Source organism: Gallus gallus, chromosome 7 (genome assembly GCF_016699485.2).
Source record: "Gallus gallus isolate bGalGal1 chromosome 7, bGalGal1.mat.broiler.GRCg7b, whole genome shotgun sequence".
Lineage (NCBI taxonomy): Eukaryota > Metazoa > Chordata > Aves > Galliformes > Phasianidae > Gallus > Gallus gallus.
The window spans coordinates 35,745,143-35,772,988 of record NC_052538.1 but is presented as its reverse complement, the minus strand read 5'-3'; the positions used below and the strand labels follow the sequence as shown (position 1 = coordinate 35,772,988).

The 27,846-nt window shown below is 51.5% G+C and overlaps 1 protein-coding gene across 2 annotated transcripts in view; it reads right to left on the bottom strand.

Annotated features, from left to right (window-relative positions):
• Nucleotides 1-5,475: 5,475 nt before the first annotated feature.
• LOC101749716 overlaps nt 5,476-27,846 on the bottom strand; it is a 35,504-nt gene continuing 13,133 nt past the window's right edge. Inside the window, exons 1-3 of one of the 2 annotated variants that reach the window (XR_001467681.3) lie at nt 13,724-13,977; nt 12,633-12,746; nt 5,476-8,022 (exon numbers count right to left, since the gene is read on the bottom strand). The gene's annotated coding sequence lies outside the window, so the exon portion shown is untranslated. Of the gene's footprint in view, nt 12,747-13,723; nt 13,978-27,846 lie in introns of those variants that run through there. The other variant, XM_046943872.1, reaches the window with a different exon arrangement.

Below are 27,846 nucleotides of genomic sequence, written 5' to 3'. Positions count from 1 at the left end.
GCTCAGGGTCCTGGAACTGCAGCACTGATAGTTGGCAGGAAAAGCAGTGCTGTGCTGCACACTGCTCCTAGGGAAGTCCCAGCCTGCAGCCTGCCATGCACTGCTGCAGCAGGTCGGGTCAGCCCGGTGCAGGAGGAGGGGGTACTGAGCACCCAGCAATAGCCACGGTCGTACTGCTGAGCCCAGAGCAGCAGCTGGGGGATGGCACTGCACAGAGCATCTTTGGTTTAAGAAGGGCAGATCGTGCTCAAGAAGAGCAAGTATCATATCCCTCTGCAATGTATTTAGCCTCAGATATTAAAGAGAGTAACTATTTCATCATGTGGCAATGTCGTGTTGCTTACATCCACATTTCTACACACCTGAGGATAAAATGCAATGAATGATGCTGTGGCCGACTGCTGATTTCTGGCTGCGTTCACCTCTCTATAAAGCATAATGGAAAAGTGCACAGAGAACACATTATTGAGAAATATGTGTACAAAACTCCCATTTCTCTGTGAAGGGATCTCTTCTGCTTCCCTTTCCCACTCAGTGATTGCCTCCAGACCGGCGTCCTTTTGAAACAGCCCATGCCTGAGCTGAGAAACTCTGTACCCGAAGAGGAGATTTGGCCTCGCAGTAAATCCGTCACGAATAGCTGCTGTCCCATAACCCTTCCCCACATTTGCTCTTTGACGAACTCCATAACCAACGCAGTGTTTGCAGGGCTGACAGCACTGACAGTGGACCCTGAGCACTCCTGGACGTGCGGGGCCTCCTGCGGGGCTGGAGGGGGCCTCGCAGGACACTTCTGCTACTCTGCAGGGAAACCTCTGTGCAGCATCTGGAGAAGCGGCAGCGCACCGATGGGGCGCAGGGCGCTGCCTGCGGGAGCTCCGGCTGCTCCCCGTCTGCGGGGCACCGACGGCTCCTGGACGGCTCGGGGCCGTGCGGGGCTCGCAGGGCTCGGCTCTCCGGGCCGCCCCGCTCCGCACGCTGCTTTGCCAAAAGAGGGCAATGTTGCCGTGCAGAAGCGGCCCGTCGGGCTGCAGCTCCGGCTGAGCTCAGCGCCCGCTGGAGGAGCTCCGCGCCGGGGCCGCGCGGTGCCACACGCGGGGCCTCCGCCATACCGAGGGGCCGCACGCATCTCCGCTCCTACACCGGGCGCTGCTCGGCTTTCAGCCTTAGGGCAGCGTCTGTGCTTCGTAGGGAAAATATAGACGACGATGATGATGACGACTGTAAATGGAGAAACCAAGGGGGATGGCAGCGCCCTTGGCTGCTGCCCTGTCCGAGCGCTGCCCGAGGCCGGGCGGTGCTGCGGGGCTTTGCGGGGCGCTGACATCCGCAGCCCCCACCGGCCGCGCTGTGCGGCTCCGCCGGGCACGAAGCTTTGCGGATAGGATCCCAGCCCGGGGGCGGCAATAAGGGCACGGGGGGAGGCAGCGCCGGGCGGGGGAGGCTCAGGAAAACCTTATTGACCGCGGGCTTAGGGCTCCGTGTGCCGCTTCTCATTTCTGCAGCCAAAGCTCTCCCAACAACCATCTCATTTCTGCTCCTCGCCGGCATCTGTCAGCGGCTGTACCTGAGGAAGTCTGTTATTAAAAGAATAATAACTGTATGGCGGGTTTCTGAACCCAAGATTGTATTTTCTTTCTCAAATATTCGGTAAAAATATAGATTGTATTTTATTGGAAGTGGCCTTTAATGAATAGCATTCTTGTTTGCGTACAAGAAGCCGCTTCCAGCGCAATCCTCTGACAGTAATTGTGGTCTGAATTGAGACCGCACAATAACTGAGTGCAGTTAATGGCTATCCTGTGGATTGAGTGCTCCACTTTTGTCATTATCAGGCTACTTTTTAAAATGCAGAAATTAGCCAGGCCAGCAAAGAGTTAATTACGTTCCTGTGACAGGAACCTCTCAAAACACATTAATTGAGAAGAATTCTTTGTCTATAGTGCAGGGCAGAAATTTGAAAGACCTTGGCAGGTGATATCATGTAAGTAGTTACAGAGCAGCGTTTAAAAGGAAGGAGGAGGGAAAAACAAGCGGTGTGTGCAGGAGGAAACCCTCCTGGTGAGGAGCCGTGTGGCACCAGGGCAGGCTGGGCTCACCCAGAGGCAGCCACCACTTTGTGTGCTGCTGAAGGAAACACCACACGCCTTCCTCGTGGCCTTTTTCAATAATGATATGGGGATGCTTTGCTGTTTGTTTTTTGAAGATAAATCCTATTGCGTTGGACTCTGCTCATCTCCAGCCTCTCTCCTCCTGGCACTGTTTAGTTTCCAGCTCTCGTGCCTTGGCAGAAAATTATGTTAAAAAAATCATTATCCAAACTCCCAGCACGGGATGCTGTGGCTGCACAGAGATGAACATCAGAGGCACAGCCACAGCACTGAGTGCTGCTGCTGGGAGCAGCTCAGCTGTCACAGCACCCTCGGGTCTGGGATACTCTGCTCACACACTGCCACAGCAGGGCCACAAAGTGCTGCCGGACCTTTGGCACCTGGGAGCTGAATCGCATTGGTCCTCACTATTCAACACTGCTGGTGTCAAAAGAACTTTCCATGCAAACAAGGAAAGCTGAGAGTAATCATAGAATCACAGAATGGCCTGGGTTGAAAAGGCCCACAGTGCTCATCAGTTCCAACCCCCTGCTATGTGCAGGGTCGCCAACCAGCAGCCCAGGCTGCCCAGAGCCACATCCAGCCTGGCCTTGAATGCCTGCAGGGATGGGGCACCCACAATCACTCTGATAAACACCAGCTCACCAGAAAGAGACAAATGAAGTACCACTATATCTGGGGTTTATAGTAAAAAAAAGAAGGAAACCAAAATTTGTTATTTTACATACATGATTTCCATTGAGACCAGGCTGTGCTGAACCCAGCTTTGGCTGCACTGAGATGGCAGGTACAGGGAATGCTGACTGCTGTGCTCTGCTGATGAACGCTGCTCAGAGCAGGACAATTGTCATCCTATGCATTGCTCTTCTTGGAAGGGAAATTTATGCACTGCTGATTGATCTCTGACACTATTGAGCTTGACAGTGAGTCAAAGAGATGTTGTGGAAGTTCAATGGAGACAGCTCTCGTACGCTAGAATATACTGATGTACATAAACACGTGGAGGGTCAGATAGGATCTGTGGACATCACTCACTCAGGGTCAATCCTTCAGCCACTGAAATGGAAACTGAGAGTGGGTCTCAGTATGGGACCTCAGGCATTGCCAGCACACAGCCTTTCCCAGCACACAGCCTTTCCCAGCAGCCCAACGGCATGCAGGATTCCTTTCAGACATTTCAGCCTACTGTGGGTCTGTATAGACCCAAAGTTCGGCTCGGTTCCATAGGAGGCTTTGCAGGACCTTCTACAGCATCGCACATCAAACAGACACTGCTGCACTGTTGAACGCCTCTGGACAGCTTTCAAACAAAACGATTGGAAAAGACCTGAATTTGGAGATAGGGCTTTACAGAAATGCTGGAAATGGGCTCAGCTTTCTGCACCTCTCAGCAGTGCCACATGGCTGTTTGCTGCAGCAGGGCAGAGCCGTGCAGCACCGTGCCAGGAGCTGGGCAGTGATGGAGGGAGCTGCTGTTAGGATGTGTGCTTCGTGCAGCCAATGTGGGCCTCCCTGCTCGCAGGGCTGGAGGAGGGATAAATGCTTTGAAGAGGTGTCTGAGCGATATCTAACATCTCTTTCACTAAAGAAGCCTCCAGTGGTCCTTTTTATCTGCATCAGACGCCGCTCGGTCTGCTGAATGGAAGGGGGAGGCCCCACCACCGCTCACACTGCTAATTCTTCTCCAGAACTAATTAACTGAAAGATACTGTACTGATTACAGAAAAGGTGTTAACAGGAGCCTAGGAAGTTGAAAACAAAATTAAACTGTGCTTGAGAAAGGCTCTCTCCTTAATCTCGAGTTTGTGATGTACGAAACACTCCAAATGGAACACGTTGCAGCCAGTGATGAATTTCATTACCTTCCATTTGAAAAAAAAAAAGCCACTATTTCTGGATGAGGGACATAAAGGGGCACCAACAGCTTTCACCTCCACCTCAACATGCTGGTTTGTTCTCCTTGGGTACCACGAGGCGTGAGGTGCTGCTGCGGGAGGCCTGAGAACTGACACGGGGAGGTGGCACACAGGGATGCCAACCCTTAGTGTGGGCCTTTGGGTGCCCTCAGGGGATGCCCCTCACCTGCTGAGTGCGTGGTGTTTGGGGAAACGAGGGCAAGACTTTGAGTGCTATTTCCCACACATTACTTACAGTCCGCAGAACGAAACTTTGAAGCTTGACTCTTTCAGTTCGGTAGCACCCTATATTTCAAACCATTTGGGGCGCTGCAGGTAATATTTCTCTCTCCCATCCCATTTTCTCACACCGTCCCCATTCTCCTTTTCCATACATCCTGCTTTATGCTCTGACGGCAGTAATTTCTCGTAAGCTTTGCAGTTACACCAGCGGAGGCCCAGCACTGCTGATTTACACCTGCTGTGGGAAGGAGGACGAGCGCCGTGAGCCAGGCTCTGATGGCTCCAAGGCACGGCCATGGAGCAGAGGGGCAGCGCAGGCCATGGGGGCTCAGGCTGTCGTTGTGCATGGGATGAGCAGAAGGGGCTGTCCCAGCTCTTGGTGGAGCTGCCCCAGCTTTGCCAACATGAAGGGACGCGGCTCAGTGGGCACGGAGGGGTGGTGCTATGATTCTATTCCCCTTCTGCCAGTCATGGTTCGTAATTAGCTTCCCCATGGAGGAGGAAGATGGATTATATTTTAATATCTGGAGACTAAAATTAGTTTATGTTTTAGCAAGTTAGCACTTCTTAGCAGCTGATTTACTCGTGAAGCTGCAAATTCTGTGAGCTTGCAATTAATCACACATTGGCCATTTTCTTTCAGACTGGAGGCACTCAAGGCCACGCTGGATGTGGCTCTGGGCAGCCTGGTCTGCTGGTTGGCGACCCTGCACATAGCAGGGGGTTGGAACTGGATGAGCATTGTGGGCCTTTTCAATACAGGCCGTTCTGTGACTCTATGAAAATGGACCATTTGTGCCATTAGAAAACACAGCTCGTGCTCAACTTTGTCACAGTGTGTGCCCTCATCTGCTCAGTGCTCTTAACAGGAGAACCAAGGGGTTTTTCACAGGGATTTATTTCAGAGAGCCATGATGGGGTCACCCCATCCGAACCAGAACCCCATGTGCATCACAGTGGGTTGGAGGTCCCGCTGTCCATGGGCAATACCGGCAGCCAAAGCCACTGCTGAGAGCCTCTCCTCCTCCCCCCCCCCCATCGCTGTCCCACTCTGATGGCTGGCAGAGGTGGCTGTGCATAAACACGGTGTGCTTAAGAACCACGGGCCGTGCGCTTCTGAGCAACTGTTTACTAATAAATCAAAAAGAAATGATTGTTTTCAGCCGACATTAAGTAACCTCTGCCGAAAAATTAACCTGTAGCTGTTTGACATCGCAGAGCGATACATCACGCTGCTGCCAGCACGCTGATCCCTCACCACGCCGCTGCAACAAATCCATCAGGCGACCAATTCTGTTCATTAGAATTCATTTAAATCTCAATTAAAAAGTTAATTAAAAGTAAGAGTGAGAAGGAAATCATGTCTAACATTCTTATTAAACTCAAATCACCAAATTAATTTTAAATCCAAATCAGCGATCGGAAGTGGAAATGTAAAGAAAAAGGGGAATAAAATGGTACAGTGCGTTCCCGGGGGGAGGGAGGGGCTCTTTGCTCAGCACTCCCAGGCAGAGCGGCTCTCTGGGCCGTAACGCTGCTCATCACCCCGTGCTCTGCAGCTCCATCCCATTTTATTTTCAGATGTAGCACGCCTGATTCCTCAGATAGATTTGTCTCTGTCAGTGCGAGCCCTGTGAGTTCAAACAAATCCTGCTCCCACTCGCTTTTTATTAACTTGCTCCAAACTTCGCGCTCTTGTTCTTCCTTTGTTCCTGTGTCACGGCACACCTTTCTACAAAGGAGCCGGGATGGACCCTCTCCAGACCTGCAACGCGCCCTCTGCACGGCACCAGGACAGCACGGGACGCTCTCCTCTCCTGCAGCACCGGCTCTGATGCAGGGATGCGCCCTGGGACTTCCCGTAGATGGATTTAGCCGGGATGTGGAGCAATCCTTCCCAGTCCCTTCTGCCCAGAACTGTGGCTGTGCGCATCCCACCAGGCTGCAGTGCGTCCTCATTCCCGATGCGGGTGGAGGTGGGCAGGGTGCGCCCGGCTCCGGCTCTCATTAATCATTTGGCTCTCCCGGCCGCTCGCAGCATCTTCTGGAGGAACCCTTCTCTTTATTCATTCAGACAACCCTTTGGATTAAACAGAGCCAGCTAAATGTCAAACCAAATCTGAGTCTTGATGCAGATAATCATTTCAATAATATTTCTCCATTTGTGCCCAAACACCAGGGGAATAAAGCTTTTCTGCTGTCAGGTAGTGTAAGACTGCAGTTGGTGTAAATGCTTGACATTGAGCCAGATGGCTTAGCCGTGCCGCAAACATATGTTCAACAAGCAGGCTTGCACACATTGGAATTTTATTATTTTGAACTAGTGAGGCATGCATATTTATTTACTTGACCCCCTTTGGTGTCGCTCTGGTATTAAAACGATCGGCTCGGAGCTCCCCGGCACAGCACGGCCCCTCCGCGGCGGCTCCAGCTGGAGATGGGCACTGCCGGACCCCAATAGGGAGGGCTGCCCTGCACCGCTCACCGTCTGACCTCCTGGAAGCCACGGCCTGCCTGCAGCTGCTGCATTGCGCTCTGCCAGGTGCCTGCAAAACGTTGTGCTGAGGTGGCCGAGTTAGGAAAAAAACCATCAGCGCAGAGGGAAAAAACCAAACAAGATGAAAGATTAAAGTCTTTGGCTGGGGAGCACGACACGTTGCTGAGCGGGGGCAGGGCTTTGGGGTCTTTTTTCAGGCTGATATTAAATAGCTGGACATAAATCTCAGTAATTTCACAAAACAGCACGACGACGACCTGGGACCCGGTCCAGAACTCATTAAAAGCTGTAGGAAGTTTTCTGTTATCCGAAATGTGTGCCGGATCAAGTGCTCGTGTTATATTTGGGTCCCAGTGCCGGAGATGCTCAGAGCAGTACAATGACCCACTACCAGGGCTGCTCCAGTGCAACAGCAGCTGTGTGTCTGCCTTTGGAAGCGAGGTGTCTGTGTGTACATCAGAGCAGCCACACCAGAAGGAAACGTCCATCTCGCACAGCAAGCAGCCGGCACGGTTTGCAGAGCCTGCAGGATACCTCCCCACACACAACAGGTGTTAATGGGTCCTTCAGAACGTGACACTGCTCCTATGGATGTGACAGCCGACCCGGTAACGAAGCAATCAGGTGCACACCAGCTCAGATCAACACCGTGCACCAGCGGCTGCACTGCAGCTTCAGCAGCCCGGGACAGAGAGATGCAAAGTGAAGTTTGGCAGCGCTCACTTCTCACTTTAACGTGCTCAGAAAGAAACCTTCCCACACCATCAGTGGGTGCAGGGAGAGGGCCAAAAGGGGCCATGCTGTGCTGTTCTGCTCCACAGCCCGTGTCCACTGCTGCCTGGGGCAGCATCCTGTGCCACTGCAGCTCCACAGGCTGAAGGACCACCGATTACTTTTGTCTGCAAAGCGCCGTGTGCATCTGGGTGCTCTTGCAATAACAGTAATAATAATGCTGGGGTTTCTGACAGCTCTTTGCCCATTCCCCAGGACTGGAGCGTGCCGTAGTGCATTGCTAAGCAACACCCATTCCCCCTCTTGTTTCCAATGGTGATGCACACCAGCAGGGTCTCTGCTGGCCTTCTCTGGGGCAGCTGCAGCATGAAGCCCCACAGCACCCACTGCAGCCCCACGCTGCTGGTGGGCAATGGGCCGGCACCGTGTGCACAGAGCTGGGGGCTCTGAAGGCACTGACCTCTTTGTTTCCACTCGTGCCTTCAGGATTCATGCTTTGGCTTGCTCAGTGCAGATGTGCAACTGGTTCGTTCGCTCACTGCTCCTGGGGAAGGACGGAGGGGAGGTGTGAGCAGGGGATGCAGTGCATGGCAGCCGTGCCGAGGTGATGTATGGCCGTGTCTGCAGAGCCGCGTCCTGCACGCCTGAATTACACCCTCCGGATTGCAGAGCTGGTGCGTGTGAAATGGGGTTGTCCTCAACAGGAGATAAAATTCTTCTCTTTGCAATTTTAAATCTTTACAGGCACTAAAGGGCACACACAGATGGGCATGTGGACTAAACGAGACACGCCGTGCCACGGTAGCCAAGACATGGCATGTTTAGATGCTATTGTGCTTCCACAAATACTCATCTGAAGCTAATCAGTGCTGCTAAACAGTCATTTTGATTTATATCTTTGATAAATCATTCTTCCCTGGTGAGGCCACACTGGCGCTGTGGGGATGGTCCCAGGCAGTCCCATGGTGTGCGGCTGTGCCCCCCTCACCCAGCCATGCCACACCACCACCCCACGCCTTGGGAGAACCAGCACAAACCAGAGGGAAGGAATGGTGCTGAGCAAATTTTCCCAATTGCTTGGCTGGGTTTTGAACAAACCCACTGATCCCCATCTGCACAACACAAGCTGATGGCTCAAATATGGAAATAAAGGGCCTGAGCAGCCACCTCAGTACCGGCAATACACTGGGTATGTGAGGGTGCTGCTCCTTGCTGGCTCCTCTTCCAGCGCATGGCCGTAGGTCCATTTAAATGCAACAGCACTTGGACAAGAATTAATGTAGCATTAAAACCTAAACATACTTATTTCCCATTTCCCTGAATTTTTGGCCTTTTAGTGGGTGTTGATCTTTGATATTTATACACCGTCATTTCAGTGTATCTCAGCAGCACTTTGGATAACAGCTCTGCCTCTGCCATGGGGATACTGTATGTGAGCGTCCTTAAGGTGCTCGGATGGGAACCTTGAGATGAGCACACGGCAGTGGCCGTGCTGTGAAGGAGCCCCGTGCAGGGCTGGCCTTCCCTCCTGGTGCTGCCAGCACGGCTGGCACCGCTGCAGCCCTCGCTGTGCCACTCCTCTCACACTCCTTTATTCACACGGTGCTGTGCCCCTCTGCTGCACTGCACACTTTCTCTTAGGCAATTCTCATTAAGCAGCTCCTTGTGCTTCAGCCGAACCCCACTTCCCCATTAACACAAGCTGAACCGGAGCCCGGAGTGAGGTCCATCTCCCTCAGCCCCAGCAAACAGCAGTGGGGTCCCTCTGCGCTTCTGGGGGACGGAGAGTCGCCCCTCCCCTCTGCAAAGCCCTGGTAGGAAACACAGCGTGCATCTCAGCCAGGGGAGATTTTCCTTTAAAAAAATGAAATGGAAGCGGAGTTGACTTTAGGATATAGATCTCTATCCTCCCAGTCATTTTTGTGCTATTTTTTCATAAACTTGGCCGCTTCTCGTTTGCCCTCTAATAATTCTCTGAAGGCTCATTTCCCCTGTATAACTCTGTGCAAACACAAAGTTGAGAGAAGGGTATTTAGACTCATCCTGCAGGAATGCTGTTTTTGAGAAAATGTTTGTTTACCCATGTCAGTAATTTTCAAAAATATAATGTGCATTCAAAGATCAAAGATAATCACACGTGAGGAGGCCAGCCTTCCCATCGGGTCGCAGCTCCGGCGGAATTGCATTTTAACACCGGCGCACGCAGGCTGAGCTCACTGCATGGGAACAATGGGAGCGCCAGGCAGCGCCTGCTCTGACAATGGCAGGGTGAGCAGCGGCCACAGAGACGGCACGGGGCGGCGGGGCCTTCCTGCCAGCATCCTTCAGGAGTGGGAGGGATGCGGTAATTCACAGTGCGAGGTCTGCCCTGGTGAGCACAGATAAATGCCACCAAGGCAGGAGCAGTCGTGAGTTCTATATGACACAACTTACTTTGCTGCATTTTTTTCCCTCAGAGTATTTGCTTCATTGTTTTATGCATGCAAGGGGAAAATATTTGTGAAAGCTCACTCAAATTCCTTTCTGAGGTATTTTTTGCGGCTACAGAAGGGGAGGCTGTGGATGATATGCGTGGCACAGATCCCACTCTCCTATTTTCTTGCTAACTCACAGAAATAGACATCCTGAAGAAGCACAAACATCTCTGGCTCATGCACGCCCAAAGCACGTGTGAGCAGCCCCGTGTGAGCACACAGCTGGGGGCACAGCAGCTGATGCTCCAATGCTGCCAGGCCCAGTGGTGCTGGGATGGGCCATCGCACCTCCAACCCCCACTGCCCTCGCCAGGTTTCCGGAGCTGCCAGAACCCAGACTTTGAGTTTTCAATCCATTTATCCCAGTGGCACAGTCAGTTTGAATTAGTGGATTTGCTCACTTCAATGATGACGGCTACCAATGGTGTGTGCCAACAGTACTGTGCAACTGCAGCTGCTATGACTATGCCATCAGACTGTGCTTTCCATTAAAGTAGCAACAGCTGCTCTGCCTGTGATGACTGTGTGGGCTTGTGCTCTTGCTGGCACGGTATGGCAGGTGATGGCACTCCATGGCACTTGATGGCATAGGATAGCACTTCACAGCAGAGCACTGCATGGCGTGGTATGACCTGACGCTTTATGACGCTCCATGGCACGGCACAGCATGGCATGGTATGGCACAGCATGGCATCTCATGGCATGGCACCACAGCACAGCACAGCACAGCATGGCACTTTGTGGCACTTCGTGGCATGGAATGACAAGAAATGGCACGGCACAGCAGGGCATTTCATGGTTCACCTCAATAACACGACCACACCTCGCATCGCACTGGGATGATTCCCAAACCCTTGGGCTGGGGGCTGGGCCTGAGGCCATTAATCAGGGCAGCAGCAAGGACATGTGTCCGCACCTCCAACAACCAGGAATATGCACGTACACACCAGGGCAATTACTTGTGTGCAAGTGACAAGGGAAAATTAAATGTAAAGCCTGTTGTAAACAGCCAATAAATCTTGGCTTGTACGCATGTCTCAGCCTGGGCTGGGAGCAGCCCTGCGACTCGGGGGCTCCATATGCAGGGCTGGGCACAAGCGGGGTCTGGGCGCTCCTGTCCTGGGCATGGAGCCCCCAGTGGTGCCCGGGGGAGCCCCACAGGCACACATCCCCCAGGCCTGGGCAGCGCTGCAGTGATGGGGATGGCGGAGCCGCAGCCGGGCCCAGGGAGGAAAGTTTGTAAAGAAAGTAGAGCACACAGACTTGCCGTGGTATCAGAAGGAAAATTTATGCATCGCCTTTGAGTTCAACTTCTCCATTAAAGCTTTTTCCCTATAATCTAGGGAGTTCTTATCTTGGTGACTTATGATGTTATGGAGGGGCTCATGCATGGAAAATGTCAATAGAAATAGTAACTCTAGAAGGGAAGGGCCTCCTAATTAGTCCCCATTTAGATTTTATGATGGCTTTGAGATCTGCTCATCCTGACAGTGCGCACTCTGGTTACATATTGTTCTAGCCTGAGGGAACCATAGGAAAATCCAGATTTATTGTACCTATCATACCAGCATATTTCATTTGCCATTATGAGCAGCCATCTCGCAATGATGCAGGAGTATTTATTACAGATTAAATTGTAGGACCTGGATGGTTTAGTGAGGTTCTTGAGGTATCATTTATGTCATTAACTGGCTCATTATCAGATCTGCAAATCTCAATTCCTTTCTCAGTGCCTTCTGTCTCAGGGCCGGGGGTGCACGCGTGTGCGGGGCCGTGCCACGCGTGTGCAGCTGTGGGCTGTGTCCCGCCTGGCCGTGTGCCCGTGGTGCAGCCCGCAGTGCAGCAGTGGGGCACGGCTCTCCTGCATCTCCCTCCCCATCCCTCCCCATTAGGCTGCGACTCCGAAGTGAAAAGCCGAGAAAGGTGGTGGTAGGAGAGGAGGCAATTTAACTCTAATTATTTAACAGGTCTATTGCAAGCGTAAGCTTATTACTGGTGGCAAAAGAATGCGCCGGATTTTTTTTTTTTTTCACTCCCTTTTATGCTTTCTCTCTGCTTGGAGAGTTATTTGAAGAGGTTTAATCCAGTCCTGGCTGCTGCTGCTAATTCCAAAGGAGGACGGGGTGCTCCCACGCTCCTCACCGGCAGGCTTTGGAAAGCTCACCGAGAGAGCTCCCCCCACTGCCGCTGCGCTTCCATTTAGTGATATTATTTGACTTTATTGTTCGATTCAACTTGCGTGTCCCTCCTTGTTGGTATTTGCCCTATTTACTCTCCGATATTGCTTTTTCATAAAACCAGGGAATGGCATTTTAGTTGTTGTGTTCTTTGGTATTAAAACGCACTCCAGACAAGCGCGGGAGGACGCTCAGGATTGCTGGGTTCAGGGCAGGGGCCACGGAAGAAAGCGCACCGCTGTCGGGTTGTGGGGATTAATTAATTCACGGGACAGCTAATATTTGCAGGGAAACGACGGCGTTGGAAGCGAGTAATAATGCATAGAAATGCAATCTGTTATCTCCCACCACTCTGCGGCTAAAAGGAGTTAAAAGATTTCCGAGCGTGTTTGCATTTGTTGATTGCACCTGAAAGTTATTTTTGTAAAAGTAGTCATTTTTGGACTCCAGACTCGTGACATTAAGGGATAAATGCAGCCAATTACCTCGCGGTGATTGCTTACCAAAGGGCTGTGGCACATCTGCTTGTGTGACGTCTCCGCGGCTCGGTGTGTGCTGCCATGCAGGCGTCACGCGTGGTGCGACTCCCATGCTTTGCTCTGACACAAAGAGGACCGCTGGTGGAAGGGAGACAAAAGCTCAGCTCAGGCACAAGGGCAGCCTGGCGCAGGGGTCTGCAAAGCAGCTCACCGATACCGAAGTACTTTCTGCAGCGGAAGTCTGAGCACAAAGCCGCCCCTCCCTGCAGAGCCCCCCGTTAAACTTGTTGCTTGCAACCCAGAGTTAATAAATGGTGCTGAAAGGTCAGGTGGGAAGAGTTTCCCTTCCTTCCCTGCCCCGCTAATTCAGAGCCTTCCTGATGCCTTTGTCCTTATTATGCTGATTGGGGAGATCTTCCCCTAAGAATGCCTTGAAGGTCCACCCATAAAAATACATACACAATTTAGCCTCTGAAATCCGTAACACATCTGGGGTATCTGTGAAAAAATGAATGTTTCAGAGGTCTTCATAATGCACTGATAATTTCACTGTTTGTAGGTATGCTGCAGAGCAGCTCTGCTCTCACGTTACATTGTGCCAACAGGTTTGAAAACAAAGCTGCCAGGAGGATTACAATGTACCTTTATGCAAAAGAATCAGAGCGCCATAAGCATTAAAACGTGTTTAAATGAGGTGATTTTCTCTAATTTAAAAACGGCCTTTTTTTCTTACTTACATTTATTTCTCATTTTCCTCCACGAGTCCAAAAATGGGACATTTATAAACCAAAATAGGGGGGAAGGACAGAACTGCCGGGTGTGCACCTCCTCTCAGCCCCCCGCTCGGTGCACGCGGTGCTCACACCGGGTAGGGAAATCGGGTAGGAACGCAAATCAGAGCGGCAATGTGAGTCCTCTTCCAAGGAGCATTTTCTGCTCTGAACGGCTGCGGTGCCGTTCGGTAACTCGGATATTCTGTGTGCTTTACAACTGCGACCACATCGGCAAGGAGAGCGCCTGTGAATAGGAGTGGGGTGAATACTGCCCGGCCGCTCCCTTGGTAGGGATTTTAAAATGAAAATGTGATTATTAGAGGAAAAAAAAAAATCCCTTACCTGAGCTGATAGCCAATTACTGAGAGCTCAGCGCTAAGTGAGTCGTCTCCCACAGCTCAGTGCTGCGGTCCCCATGAATAAACACAAACTGGGCACACTGTGAATGGGCTCCGTGAAGCGGGAGCTGCTCTGAGCCGCCTTTGTGGCGCTGCCCCGGCCGAGCCCGGCTTTGCTGCACCATCTGAACGTGGAGCGGCCGCTCCTCGCTGCGCCTTTCCAGGCTGCTCCCGGCGCTGCGCTGCTGCTGGGTTGCCGTAGGAACAGGAATTTGAGTAAATATGCACACGGAGAAGAAACGTCTACTAATTAAATGTGGATGGCATCGGTAAGTTGCCAGACTGGGTACCGTGCACCGCAGTGCGCTCTGATGTGACCCATCAGAAAGCACGCACAGACACACACACACGGAGGGGACATCCACCCCTTGGTGAGATGCACACACTTCTACCTGTGCTGAGGACAGAGGCGATGTGTTCATACTGGTGACACTGGGCATGGCTTTGTTCCTTTCTAGGCCCATCCCTGCTGGCCGTGGGCACTTTGCTCACTCTGCCGTTCCGCTCTGCCTCCCTGCACCTCACACTGCAGTTTGCAGAGCAGGAGCAGAGGGTGACAGAAGTTCTGCTCTCCCCTTGCGCTCTTTGTTTCCTGCTCAGCTGATTCCTTTCTGCTCAGGAAAGGGTCATTTAATCCGGTGCACATAAATCTAACCCGGGGCTGCTGGCGTGGTTGCTCAGGGATACTGGGAGCATCCGCGTTAGGTTATTCTGGTACAAAGTCCTAAAAGGTAAGTTGAAATGTTCTTAATTGAATGCAAGTGACTGTCTAAACGAGCACATGAATGAACGGGTTAGGAAACTAAGGAATATTTTGTTCTCTGTTAGGAATTCCCCATGATTATCTTAGCCTTGTGCCGTGAACAGTGACTGAGAACTGTGAGCACTGACAAACATGTTAATTTACGGGCAGGGGAACTTGAAAAGTCTGACAGCAGTGCTTGGGAACACTGCTGCCCGTTCAGTGGGATACATCTGAAGGTTTCCTGCAAGGAACAGCACCCGGGTTTTTACTGCATTCCTTCTGGCTTGTAAAGGGTGCTGCACCCATAGGCAGAAGCTCCTCACCAGAACAGAGGGAACGTGCATCCTTCCTCTGCACAATCCCAGGCTCTGCATGCATGCTGATTGCCTTTTCGTTTTTAATTGCAGTTCAGTGACTAAACACATCTCAGTCGTGCTCCTGCTCAGATGGGATAAATCCAGTGAGGTTCCTATAAAGTACCAATCCAATGAGATTCACACGCAGAGCAATCCAATTAGGTTCCTCAATCCAGTGAGGTTCCTATATAGACCCAATCCAACAAAGTTCTCAGTCCCATGATGTTCCCACAGATGTACAGCCATGCGGTGGGAGCTGTGCTTTGCAGCAGTTTCCTGATGCTCACGAGGCTGCTGTGGCACTGGTTTCAAATGAACCACATCCCCACTGGGGATGAGGACTGGGGCCATCTGAGCACACTGGAACCAGTGGGGTGCCTGAGGTGCAAAGAGCCCAGGACTGGACCCTGGGACTCCTCACACTTGTGGCCCCACTCTGCACTCCCACCTGCAGGCAGTGCTGGGCACCAGGATGCAGCAATTAATTATTCCTCTCCCGGGGAGCACACGGCACAAGGTGCAGATGAGAGGTGTCAGTCTGTGCCGATGGAGAAGCATCTGGAGGAAAGACAGCCTGATCTCTGTGCCCCTGACCATTTACAATTTATATGTCCTTGTCAGATGGGGAGTTTGATGACTCTAATGTCATGTTTGTCCTTCACCCTGAGAAAATCTCCTTTTAAAGATCACCAGCCCATCTCTATTGACAGTAACCGTGCAGGTCACGATATTAACATGTGTTGGATTTTTCCAAAATACTAATCTTCTTTGCCTGTTGTTCCCTCTTGGGAAACAAAAGCCCATGACCCGCGTGGCAGCTATCACCAAATAGATATCTATCACCGGATAGATGCTGCTGTCACCAAAGCTCACTTTGTTGCAGAGGCCACAGCCTCACCATATGGCCCCTGTATGCTCCCTGGTGCTGGCTGTATGTGTGGAGAGGAGGTTGTGGTGAAGTGGGTGTCAGAATCTGCTCCCAGGTAAGCAGTGATAAAGATGTAAGTTAAACCAGGAAGGAAAGCACCATCTTCCAGCAGGGAACTGCTGCCGGCAGCGCCGGGCCCAGCCCAGACACGGGGCTGTTCTGGGGGCTGGAGGTCCGGAGACCCAAATGTGGGAGCCTGACCTGCAGGGACCAACCTGTGGGCAGCAGCAGGAGGCAAATGTTGAGCATCAGGAGCTGCCACAAGCTCACCCAACACACCCTGCTGAGCCAATCAAAGGCTCCAGCGTGGCACCAGCAGAGCTGGAAGGCAGGAGCACTGCAGCGGTCACATGTAAAAGGTTCAAGGATGAGTGAGCACTGGGAGGTGGGGTGGAGCAATGAAAACCAGGGGCTGAAATTGGAAAGATGCCTTTGTCTTGTAGAGCGTTCCTAGCAGTCTCCCACGGGGCATGGCAGAAGCAGCATCACTTGAATAGCTAAAACTGTGCTGAACGAGGCACTTGATAGGTCTCTGGAGAGAACACACTGCATTGGCAAGGGTAACAGATTAGTGGACCTAATAGATCTATTTTCTCCTCATTTCTGATTGCAGAAATTTCTTACTTCTCCGTCTGCAAGTGGCTTAGAAATGAGAAGAGGCTCCACACAGCCCCAGTCCCAGCTGACCTAAGAGCCTGCAGCTCATGCAAGGCACAGCTTCCGCACAGTGCTGCCGTGCTCACAGCAAAGCCTGCCAGAAGCAGAGTGCTGGATGTGTCCTGCAAAACACCAGTTTTCATGGTGCTACTGCCACGCTCCCAGCCTGCCTGGGCTCTTTCCATTGCTCTACAAATCATAGAAACATAGAATCATGGAATCATTACAGTTGGAAAAGACCCTGAGGATCCCCAAAGCCGACCCCCCCCCCCCCCTCCATGCCCACTGCCCACGTCCCTCAGTGCCACATCCCCACGGTTCTGGGACACCCCCAGGGATGGTGACCCCCCCTCCCTGAGCAGCTGTGCCACTTCAGGACAGCTCTTTGAGAAGAAATGCTTCCTAGTAGCCAACCTGACCATTTTCTGGGGCAACCTGAGGCCATCACCTCTCATCTTATTGCTGTTACCTGGGAGCAGAGGCCAACACCCACTTTATCACAACCTCCTGTCAGGAGCTGTAGGGAGTGATGGGCTCTCTCCTGAGCCTCCTCCAGACTGAGCCATCCCAGCTCCCTCAGCCTCTACACATAAACTTGTGCTCCAGACCCTTCACAGCTCTGTTGCCCCAATTCCTTCATGAAAAGTGTGAGCCAAATTCTGAGGCTCTGTTTCTCTCCATAGGAACCCAGCGCATCCACAACATTGTGCCTTGCCACCCTTCAGCCAGAGAAGGCAACATGCCAAGATGTGGAAGCATGTTTTGCTGCATGCTAATGAATTGGTTTGGAAGCACTGGGCTCCGTTTCACTGAGTGCACAGAGCCCCGTGTCTGTCCTGTGTCAGCCCTGTGCTGAGCCTGCTGCTGCCGCAGGGTGCCCTCAATTAGCCCTGGTAATTGCGGTGTGCAGGGAGCGACCTTCTCCCTGAGCACAGCCATCACTGTGCAGACATCCTACTGCTGGGCAGCCAGCAGCACATCCCTGCTGCACAGTGCCTGGAAGGGCAGCGCTGTGGAGCCAGTCCCGCTGTGAGAGCTGAATGGTTGTAGTCATGGGGAGGCTTTGGATCCCACAGACCCACATCAGGGTCAGCAGAACCCCCATGCTCATCCTCACCCTGCTGTGTCCTCCTCACCATCACCACCATCACCACCATCACCACTCCCAAGCCAACAGCAAGACAGTCATTCTGATGAAACTGCACCAACTCAGCTGCCACATCCACCACATTCTGAGTCCCATGGCTCGATGAGGGCAGACACGTGGCAGCTGAGGCAGCACGCTCACCTCCACTCGTGTTCCTGGATGTTCCCTTTGGATGCAGAGCCCTGCAGAAGGAAGCGCAGCACAAAACATGTTCTGGTGCTGACCTGAAGGTTTACCCAACCCACACACATCCCCCACTGGTGTTGTGTTCCAGCACCATTCTGGTGATCACAAGGCAGAATGTGTGCTTCAGAGAAAGCTGCAGATCTGAAACTCTCACATATATTATTTTAGCAGAGCGCTTACACTCTCACTCCACATGGGAACAGGAACAGCAGCACATCACTTATCCACCTGCATTCCAACGAGTCCATAACACTGATAAGTCACAAAGAATACAGTTAAGATTTGTACAAGTCAAATGAAATTGGGCAGAGGGAAAGGGGGATGCACCCATAACAAAGGCTGCTGCCCGTGCAGGGGCTCCTGTCACCAGGTGAACCCATACCTGTAGGGTGAACCATGGGTGAGGGAGGACACACAGCACCCCGGCAATTGGGGAATTCATAGATTTAACAATGGAATTTACTGAAAGCAACAACTACACAACATGGGAACATGTACATGTGTATGCAATTCAGTGCAAGAGAATTAGACATAAAAAACTTGGAACAGGTTGCCCAAGGAGGCTGTGGATGCCCCATCCCTGCAGGCATTCAAGGCCAGGCTGGATGTGGCTCTGGGCAGCCTGGTCTGCTGGTTGGCAACCCTGCACATAGCAGGGGGTTGGAACTGGATGAGCACTGTGGTCCTTTTCAACCCAGGCCATTCCGTGATTCTATGAAACTGGGAAACCACAGCAGCACCAAGGGCTGCGTCTGCAGTCCCAGTGGGCAACGCATCGCACCGCGTTCCTGCAGCTGGGGCTGAAGGCTCCGCACTGCTTCCATGGGGCTGCGGGCTTCAGCCAGGGCATGCGTGTAACTGCCATTAATTTAAGGGGAATTACGTGAATTGTACAGCAAGAGTTGACTATACTCCTGAGTATTGCTGTTATTATGTTTACCATCAATATTCATGAAGTCTTCTTAAATAATAATAAAAAAAAGCAGCAGCAGGGAATTTGCTGTGCCACAGACCTGCGGGGTCTCCGGGAGGCACTCGCAGAAGCAGCATTTTCCAACATAGTCTCAATTTATTTTTCTCAGGGTTGCCCCGAGTTATAAGAGCAGCTACTGAGAACATCGAATTGTTGTGCTGTCACCCATTGCCGTGATACCTTTGGCTCAATGGGAAATCCCTCACTCTCAATAATTCGCTCTGGACTACTCCTGGCTCGGTGACGGCCGTGCACAAACCTTCAGAACAAAGCACCACTCAAAGCCCATCTCCACTTGGCACTGTGCTTCCTATGGGTGGACACACCACCACAATTTGTGCACAGTGCCGGATGCCAAAGCCCTATGGCTTTCTGCTACCTCTACGTAAGCACATTACCCCTTGCACGTGTGCCACACTCCCCATTGCCAGCCCCACATAGCCCCACGAGCCGTACACCGCGGGGCACACACTGGGGTGCACGCCGTGGAGCTGTGCCATGGGGCGCTGCCGTGGGGCCGTGTTGCGGAGCTGTGCATGGGATGCTGCGGTGGGGCCGTGCCGTGCCCGGGGGGCAGCGGTGCCGGGAGCGGCGCTGTGCCCGCACCGTCTGTCGCTGCCTGCAGCCGCGGCCCCACAGCAGCCCGCCAACGGGGCACTGCTCTGCCAGTTGTAAATTTTAATTGGCCATCTGGGGAAAGCACAAACCACCGACTGGAGATTAATCAGTAAATTAACCCAGGCATAATACACACCTCCCAGCGGGGCCCGCGCCGCTCCAGGCTGGGGCGGAGCGGGCGGGGTGCGGCGGGACGCGCGGGGACGCGGTGATTGCCGGCGAACATCCTCCCCGCGTCCCCAAATTCCCCGCCGTGCGACCTTGGCGCTGCCCCTGATTTGTATGGCAGTTGCAGAGAGGTTTCTTTGTAAGTGCTCAACACAGATGGCACAGGTACCGCTGCCGCCGGAGGAAGTGTTGATGAATCAGTGAATGTGACAACTCGCCTCTGGTGAGCTGTTCGCTCGGCTCGCCCGAGCGCCTCCAGGAAGAACAACCGTGCGCCCGCAGCCCTGCCCGGCGGGCAGACCACCGCAGAGCCGCTGGTGAGCCAGCAGCCGGCCCACAGCATGCAGCCGGGTCAGCCCGGGCCCAGCAGCACCGAGCGTCGCGCTCCCCTTCCCGCTGTTGGGAAAGCCGAACTCCCTTCAGCCTGCAATGCTGCGGTGGGTACCCCGCGCGTCCCCCTGCAGACAAACGTCCTCCCCACTGCTCCGTGTCCTTCCCAGCCTCGCACCTGCACTGCAAGTGCCCGTTGCTAGCCAGCATTCTGCAGGTTAGCAGTGACATTGGGCTCATCTCAGCTGTCAATCCAATCTATTGCACAAATGCAGTAGGGGTCAGGTTGCACTGTTTTTTTTTCCCCATACAGAAAACTTGGTCAAGTTTTTATAGTGCTTTGGGAAGTCTGCAGAAAACTGCATTGTGTCTACAAGTTGGCATCAGAAATACATCTTCCACATCAGGCTTACCACTTTTGGGATGAATCATAGAACCATGGAATCACTGAAGTTGGAAAAGACCTCTAGGATCACCACATCCAACCCCAACCCATCCCACCATGCTCACTGACCAGAGCCACATCCCCACAGCTCCAGAACACCCTCAGCGATGATGATCCTCCACTCCCTGGGCGGCTGTGCCAGTGCCTTATCACTCCTCTTGTGAAGAAATATTTCCTAATACCCACCCCGACCCTCCTCTGGCACAACGTGAGGCCGTCATCTCCCATCCTATCATTGTCACCTGGGTGCAGAGAATGACCCTCTCTCTCTCCAACCTCCTTTCAGGAGTTGCTGGGAGCAATTAGGGCTCCCCTGAGCCTCCCCTTCTGCACACTGACCCATCCCAGCTCCCTCAGCCACTTCCCATAGGATTGTGCTCAGACCCTACACAGCTCCATTGCCCTTCTCCGGACGTGCTCCAGGGCCTCAATGCCTTTCTGGTAGAGAGGGCCCCAGAACTGAGCACAACACTTTAGGTGAAGTTTTGTAGTCTTCTTCATTTTATTAGCCCATGAGACTGACTGCTAATATCTGCCTGCTGCCATAAGGAATGAACCTTGCCCTTCTAATTTAAAACATTTCTCCTAATAAATAGTTCTTTAGCTGTGAATATATGGATGCACTGTTGTATCATCCTGTGATTTTGCATTTTCCCCACTGACTCCTCTGCCTGACATGATAATAAGCAATGTGTTAAGCCAGAAAAAAGCAATTTTCTCCTGAGGTTAATTTCTTTGGATTGCCCACCTGAAGTGGGGAGTTGCATATAAATTGTAATTTGTACTGAAGTGGAGGAGATGGAGTTAGTTTTCGGCATCGATGTTACGGTGCAAATCCTTGTTGACACACGGGGTGGTTTGTTCTGTCTCCTTAGCAGCCATCTTTGGAAGAAAATTGCACAAAGCTGCCCATTGGCTGCCCAGACACACATGGCCCCCGTGCTCTGTTGCTGCCATCGGCTGCTCAGTGCCCCACTGGTGCTGTCCTGGGCAAGAGGTGCTCAGTGCTGGGCCCCATCCAGCCCCTTACGGCCCCTTATGGCCCCAGGCCCCCTCCCGCAGCTGTGATGGGGGGCCGGGAGTTTTGCAGCCACCTCTTCTCACCTTCAGCACTGCTCTGAGCTCCACAAAGAGAGACAAACTGGTTTCTAACATGCTGCGGTTAAAATATAAGACTCCTAATTAATGATGGGTCTCGCTGCAGAATGCATAGGTAATGCCGTTGAATTAGACGACAGGGTGTGTCTGAGGGGCTCTACATCCAACAATTACACACAAATTTCCTCAAAACATGGGCAGCCCTAGTGTCCCAACAGCCACACTCACCCACATCGAGACACCCTCCTGAAAGAGGCACGGAAATGACTCAGTTGGCGATAACCCTTCATCCCACCAAGAAAAGTGCCAGTGGCCACGGAACACATTGCCCTGTTGCTCTGGGCAGGGGAAGAGCCTCTCCCTTCTCACCACTGACCTCACCGAGGCCTACATTTAAGTACAGTGGGTTTTGGTGGTGTAACATCGATGCTTCTCTGCAGCTGTTCAGGTCCACCCAAAGACAGAAACCTACAACAGCTGGACTCAATGATCCTGGTGGGTATCTCCCAACCTGGGATGTTCACAGAGTCATAGAATCGTTTGAGTTGGAAAGGACCTTTAAAGGCCATCTAGTCCAAACCTACTGCAACAAACAGGGATATCTACAGCTCCATCAGGTTGCTCAGAGCCTGGTCCAGCCGGCTCCAATTATCATATTCTATGACAATCCTATGATAACAACACCTCCACACCACCTGGACCCCAGCGACACACGATCTTATCACATTGCAGAAAACATCCAAATTTAGCACTTCAATCAACCAAAAATGGAGATCGCTGTACTTGGGAATGTGTGAAAGTCACAAGAAGGGAGCACGAAGTTCAACCCGACACGAAAGGCATCACTAACACAGCCCAGGGGCTGCTTGCACGGGGGCACACACAACACACACATGCTTTGTGCAATTGCACTTGTTTCTCTTGCTCTGAAAAGTGAATGCCATTATCAATTATTTAAAATTCTGGACTGTCAAAATATATGGGAATAAACAAACCCGAGCAGGCAAACACCACTCACGTATACCAAATATTTCTCCTCTTCAGTATGCCTCTCCAGAAAAGCCTGATCGTGTATCTAAAATAATTAGATTTTGTTCAGTAATCAAACTCAATCATACAGATTCTCTGTGAACTGCTTTTATACGGCCATGAGGAATGGGTGTCGTTCTCTGTGTATTTGCATATTTTTCCATAAACCTAAAACCAATCAATTTTGAAGAGTTATGATAATATACAGAATCTGAGGCAATTACATGTCTTTTAAAGAGAGATTCAGAGTGCATTTCACTGATGATGTGCGTGCAGTAGAGCAGACAAAACTTCCTTAACGCCAGCGGCACAGCCACGGGATGGGACAGGAGTGCAGGCACAAAGGGGTGGTCTCAGCTCTACGGAGCCCATGGTGAGGGTACGGTGGCAGAGCAGCTACTCTCCCACTGTGCCTTGCTCCGGAGTGCTGGGTGGCCTGGGAGCTTCTGGCCGTGATGGAACGTTTCCATTTCTCACGATCTCTGTTGCAAAATAGCTCCTTTTTTTGAATGCCACCATAACCTGAATTCTTTTGTCATAGAACCATAGAGCCATCCAGGCTGGAGAAGTCCTCTTGGATCCCCATGCTCAAGCCCACCCCCCCCCCCCGCCCCCCATGCCCACTGCCCACATCCCTCAGTGCCACATCCCCACGGCTCTGGGACACCCCCAGGGATGGTGACCCCCACTCCCTGAGCAGATATGCCACTGCCTAGCTGCTCTTTGGAGAAGGAATTTCTCCTAATATCTGACCCTCCCCTGGCACAACGTGAGGCCATCATGTCCTGCCAACAAAGCTCTTTTCCAAAAATGAAACGTTTCATGGAACCATACCACAGACACAGTAGCCAGCTGTAGAGGATGAATTTACGCTACACAAATTACTGCAGTTATAACTATACCACAGACAAGGCTGCTGAGATTTGTTAAGTACACCAGGAAAGTATTTAACAATGACAAAGAGCTCTTGGCTGATCTTTGGACCGGTGCCTTAGATTAAAGTGTTTTTTAAAGATTTGTTCAAAAGAAACATTTTTGCCTGTTGATGGCAGTTGTGCCATCAATGGATGGTGCAGCAGTCTGGGTGTACAGAAGACCCAAACCCCCAAATGATGGACAAGGGGAAAGGAGCATGCTTCTGCTGGTGCTTCTCCATGCCCTGAGTGTTCACAAGAGCAAACTCTATTTATTGCAGATCATCAGAGAGGTAATTCAGCTCATACACAAACCGGGTCAGAGTGTGTTGGGTTTGTTTGCTCCCACCAAGAAGCCATCGGTTCTGCCTCTGTGCAGTGACCTCATGCCTGGCCGCATTGCATCCACCCTGTGAGCAGTGCAGCACCAAGAACCACTCCGAAAAAGGTCATCAAAGTCTGCAGCAAGGAGTTACTCCTTACTCCTTTGAACACCCTCGCTGAGATCAGCACCAACATTTGTAATGAAACTGCACTCAGCCTCGTGCAACAATTAAATACAGCCATCACTTCTCCATCCACAGCATGTGTGCACAGCATGCCTCATCTCAAGGACCTAAATATACCCAACGAATGTGCTCATTAGGGCAAAAACAGGTGGAGAAGGAAGATATCGGCAGTGCGCTGACAGGGAGGGAAGTGTGTTTGCTCAGAATATATTGGAGACCCGGATTCAGAGGAGGTCGTGCTTGTGAAAATATTACTCCTGTAATACTGCACTGGGCTGTGTGGGAGCAGAGCCACACAACGGGGACAGCTCTGTCAGCAGCCATCACTGTGGGCTGACCGACCTGCAGCATGCAGCACCCCGCAGCACGGCCCCACTGCCCACGGCTGCCCCTTGCCCATCTCCCATGTTACTGAGCTGCTGTGGGTACAGCCACCTCAGGGGGATGCTTTAATGAAATGTGACCCCAGAAAATTCACAGAATCATTATGATTGGAAAAGACCCCTTACATTCCCATGTCCAACCCCAACCCATGCTCACTGCCCACGTCCCTCAGTGCCACATCCCCGTGGCTCTGGGACACCCCCAAGGACGGTGCCCCCCACTCCCTGGGCAGCTGTGCCAGTGCCCAACTGCTCTCTGGAGAAGGAATTGTTCCTCATACCCACCTGACTCTCCCTGGGCACAATGTGAGGCCATCAAAGCCATTACCTCTCTTCCTGTCACTGTCAGCTGGGAGCAGATTCCAACTGCCACCCAGCACCAACCTCCTTTCAGGAGCTGTAGGGAGCGATGAGGTCTTCCCTCAGCCTCCTCTGCTCCAGCCTACAGAGGCTGATGTCCCTGGGACAAACTGGTACTGCTGGCACAGGGCAAGGGACCTCTGCCACAGCACTGGGTGTGCCAGGCCCCAGACCTGCAGCAGATGGGCAACTGCCATCCCTCTGAAAGATGGAGAAATGCGTTCCGCATGCTCGCCGTTTCCTGGCTGGAATATATTTTGCAAATATTTCTAGTGTCCTCTCGTCTTGCAAATGAGTAATGGGGGAAAGTAACTTTGGAAATGACATTGCAATGTAATCATCCATATTGTGTATTGTGGTTAAAATTGATTAAAATAATATTGAAGCTCCCCCAAGGGATTATGCAATTATAAGTCAAGTCCCAAATGGAAAAGGTTTTTGAGAACTTGGCAGATGTCTTAATGAAAATGAAGCATTATAGTAATATATTAGTGCTATTTGTATATTATTGACAGCGAGATCACTAAACTGTATAAATTACTGTCCAGAAGAATGGCTGAATTGTTTTCCTTTCAGGAAATTTTTAATCAAATATAATTTCAGAAAAATAATTGTTTAATTTCGGCCTCAGCTTTTGATCCACATATTGATGGATCAATTATTAAACTGTGTTTTAGCTACTCATTTGCTTTGAAAGTTGACAGTTTAAATATTTGATTTTGCACCCGTTTTGTTTTATTACCAAATAAATTCTGGCTAATGCCATACACTATTACTTGTAGCCTTGTAACGACATGCAGGAGGAGGCTCACAACTTTTCCTCGTTGTGACAAAGCCGCTCTCCTGGCACTTCCAGGGAGGGCATCGCAGAGATGAAGTTGGCAATAACGCACACTGAAGCCACCACGGGAGGAATAAGGCACAGTGAACCCCCCCCAGCGGGAAGCAATAACACACACCAAACCCATCGGGGAAGCAATCATGAGCACCAAATGCCCTGGGAAGCAATAACGCACTCTGAACCCCTCAGGGAAGGAATAACGCACACCAATCCCCCCTGGGAAGCAATAATGCACACCAAACTCATTGGGAAGAAACAAAGCACACCAAAACCCCTTGGGGAAGCAATCACGCACACCAACCCCCTCCCCCCCCCCAGCAATGAAATAATGAACAACAAGCCCATCGAGGAAGCAATAACACACATGAAACCCCCCCCAGGAAGCAGGACCTCACCCCACCTTCAGGGAGCTTTGCAGCCCTGCAGCCTGCCTCAGGCATTCACTGGAGGGGGGTATTTGGGTGTTGTTGTGCTTTTTCCCTGTACAAACAAAGCTGATATAAAAATCAGTAAATGCAGTAGATTTACATGAGCAGTGTTATTGCTATAGAGGAATTTCTGTTTCGGCAGTTCAGAAATACACCACTTGCCTGCAACCACACAGTATTTCTGTCAGCAATTTTAAAAACACACTCTCTTTTAATACATTTTTTAAACAGATACCGGTTTTTATGAAGCAGTACATGAGTTGCTGATGGATAAATCACCCAAGCATGGTTAAAGACACCCTAATCTCCAGATGGTACCAAAGCCTTTTAATTGTATCCTCTGACCTCCTCTCACCTGAGCCTGCATTAAAATCATAACACAGTTCAAGTGTAAAAATGATATAGTGTTTATTCGCCCTGTTTATTGGGGGGCAAACACACAGTTAAATTCCTATGTCGAAAATTAGTGCAGTCATTGGAAGAGGTTGAGCCCAAAGCAAGGCGGCTCTCAGCATTCCTTTCAGCCCTTTATTCAGACCGCCGTAGTGCTGCAGCTCCCCATCTCTGAAAGAATGAGGGATGTAGGAAAGAGAGAGACGGACTGTGGGCAGCACTGTACTCCGCAGCAGCCCTGGCTGGGAGGGAAGGGACCAACCCATTTTGTTCCTAACCTGCAGGGCGTACGAGGAGAAGGCACTGCCTGCATGGCAACCCAGTGCCAAAGCCATCAGTACACAGAGCCCGGCCTGAGCTGCTGCCCACCGAGGGCTGCTCAGGGCAGTGGGCAGGCTTTGCGGGCTCCTGATTATGGCAGTAATTAATTACCCATCACTTTCCAGACTTATAAACACTAACAAAATTCCACATGGAACACAACTATGAACTTCTGCATCAGCATAAGGAGCAAAGAGCTTCTCGGTGGCACCACTCAGGGCACGGGGCTGGAAGGAGAAGCGGACAAACAAGCAGAGGAGGCCAACCTGAATTACTGTGGATGTATTTACAGAGCCGGGTTAGCAGTTTTACTGCAGATATACCAGATTATGGAGAGAATTGAATAATTTATCCGGCAATTTTCACATAAGCAATATTATTAAAAATGAAGACATGAAAAAAGAGGTTAGTTATAGAGGGGAATATATATAGGCCATGAATAAATGCATTAGGCAGTGAGAATAGTGAATGTTTTAGTAGGTTTAGACTAGATTTAAAAAACTGTATTTGATTTCAAAGAAGTCCTAAAATATCCGCTTGGAAATAAAGCACAACAGCGATTGGGCTGCAATGTGCACAGCGATTTGTGCTGCAGGGGCCCCATCCCAGCGTCCCAGGACCCGTCCTGGCTGCTGCAGGAGCAGAGCAGAGCAGGACAAGGCAGCCCGAAGGCACTGCAGGGACCTGCATGGCACAGCCATTCCTGCCCCCAGGCCTCGCGGGGCAGCGGGGAGGAGATTTGGCCCAGCACGGAGGTTATCTAAATGGCAGGAGAAGTCCACAGAGCAGACACAGAAGTGCTTGTCTCCGTTTTCTATTGAGTTCTGGGTTATCTCTTGTCCTTCTGGTTATCTTTCCTCCCCCTCTCACACTTTGGCAGGGAGGCTGCATACTGATAAGACAGAAGCTGGTGAAGTCCCAAGCATTCCCAGGCAGCAATTTGGGAACAAGGGGCTGTTCCAAAGCTGAGCCCACAGGATTTCTCCCCGGGCACACAGCTCGGGGATCCACTGCCCCACAGCCCAGTGCCTGACACCCCGTGCCCATCTGCCAACACCTGGCTCCTGAGCCACCCTGTCCCAAACACAGCTGAACTGAATTAGGAAAACGAGTGTATGCATCTACCAAACTGGGCCCTCACTTTTTGTTCTTTGTTTTCAGAGGTAGCAACCCCAAAGCTCTGTCAGATACTCAGCTGCGATTCACTAATAAAACTGTCGGGGAAAATCTGAAAGCAC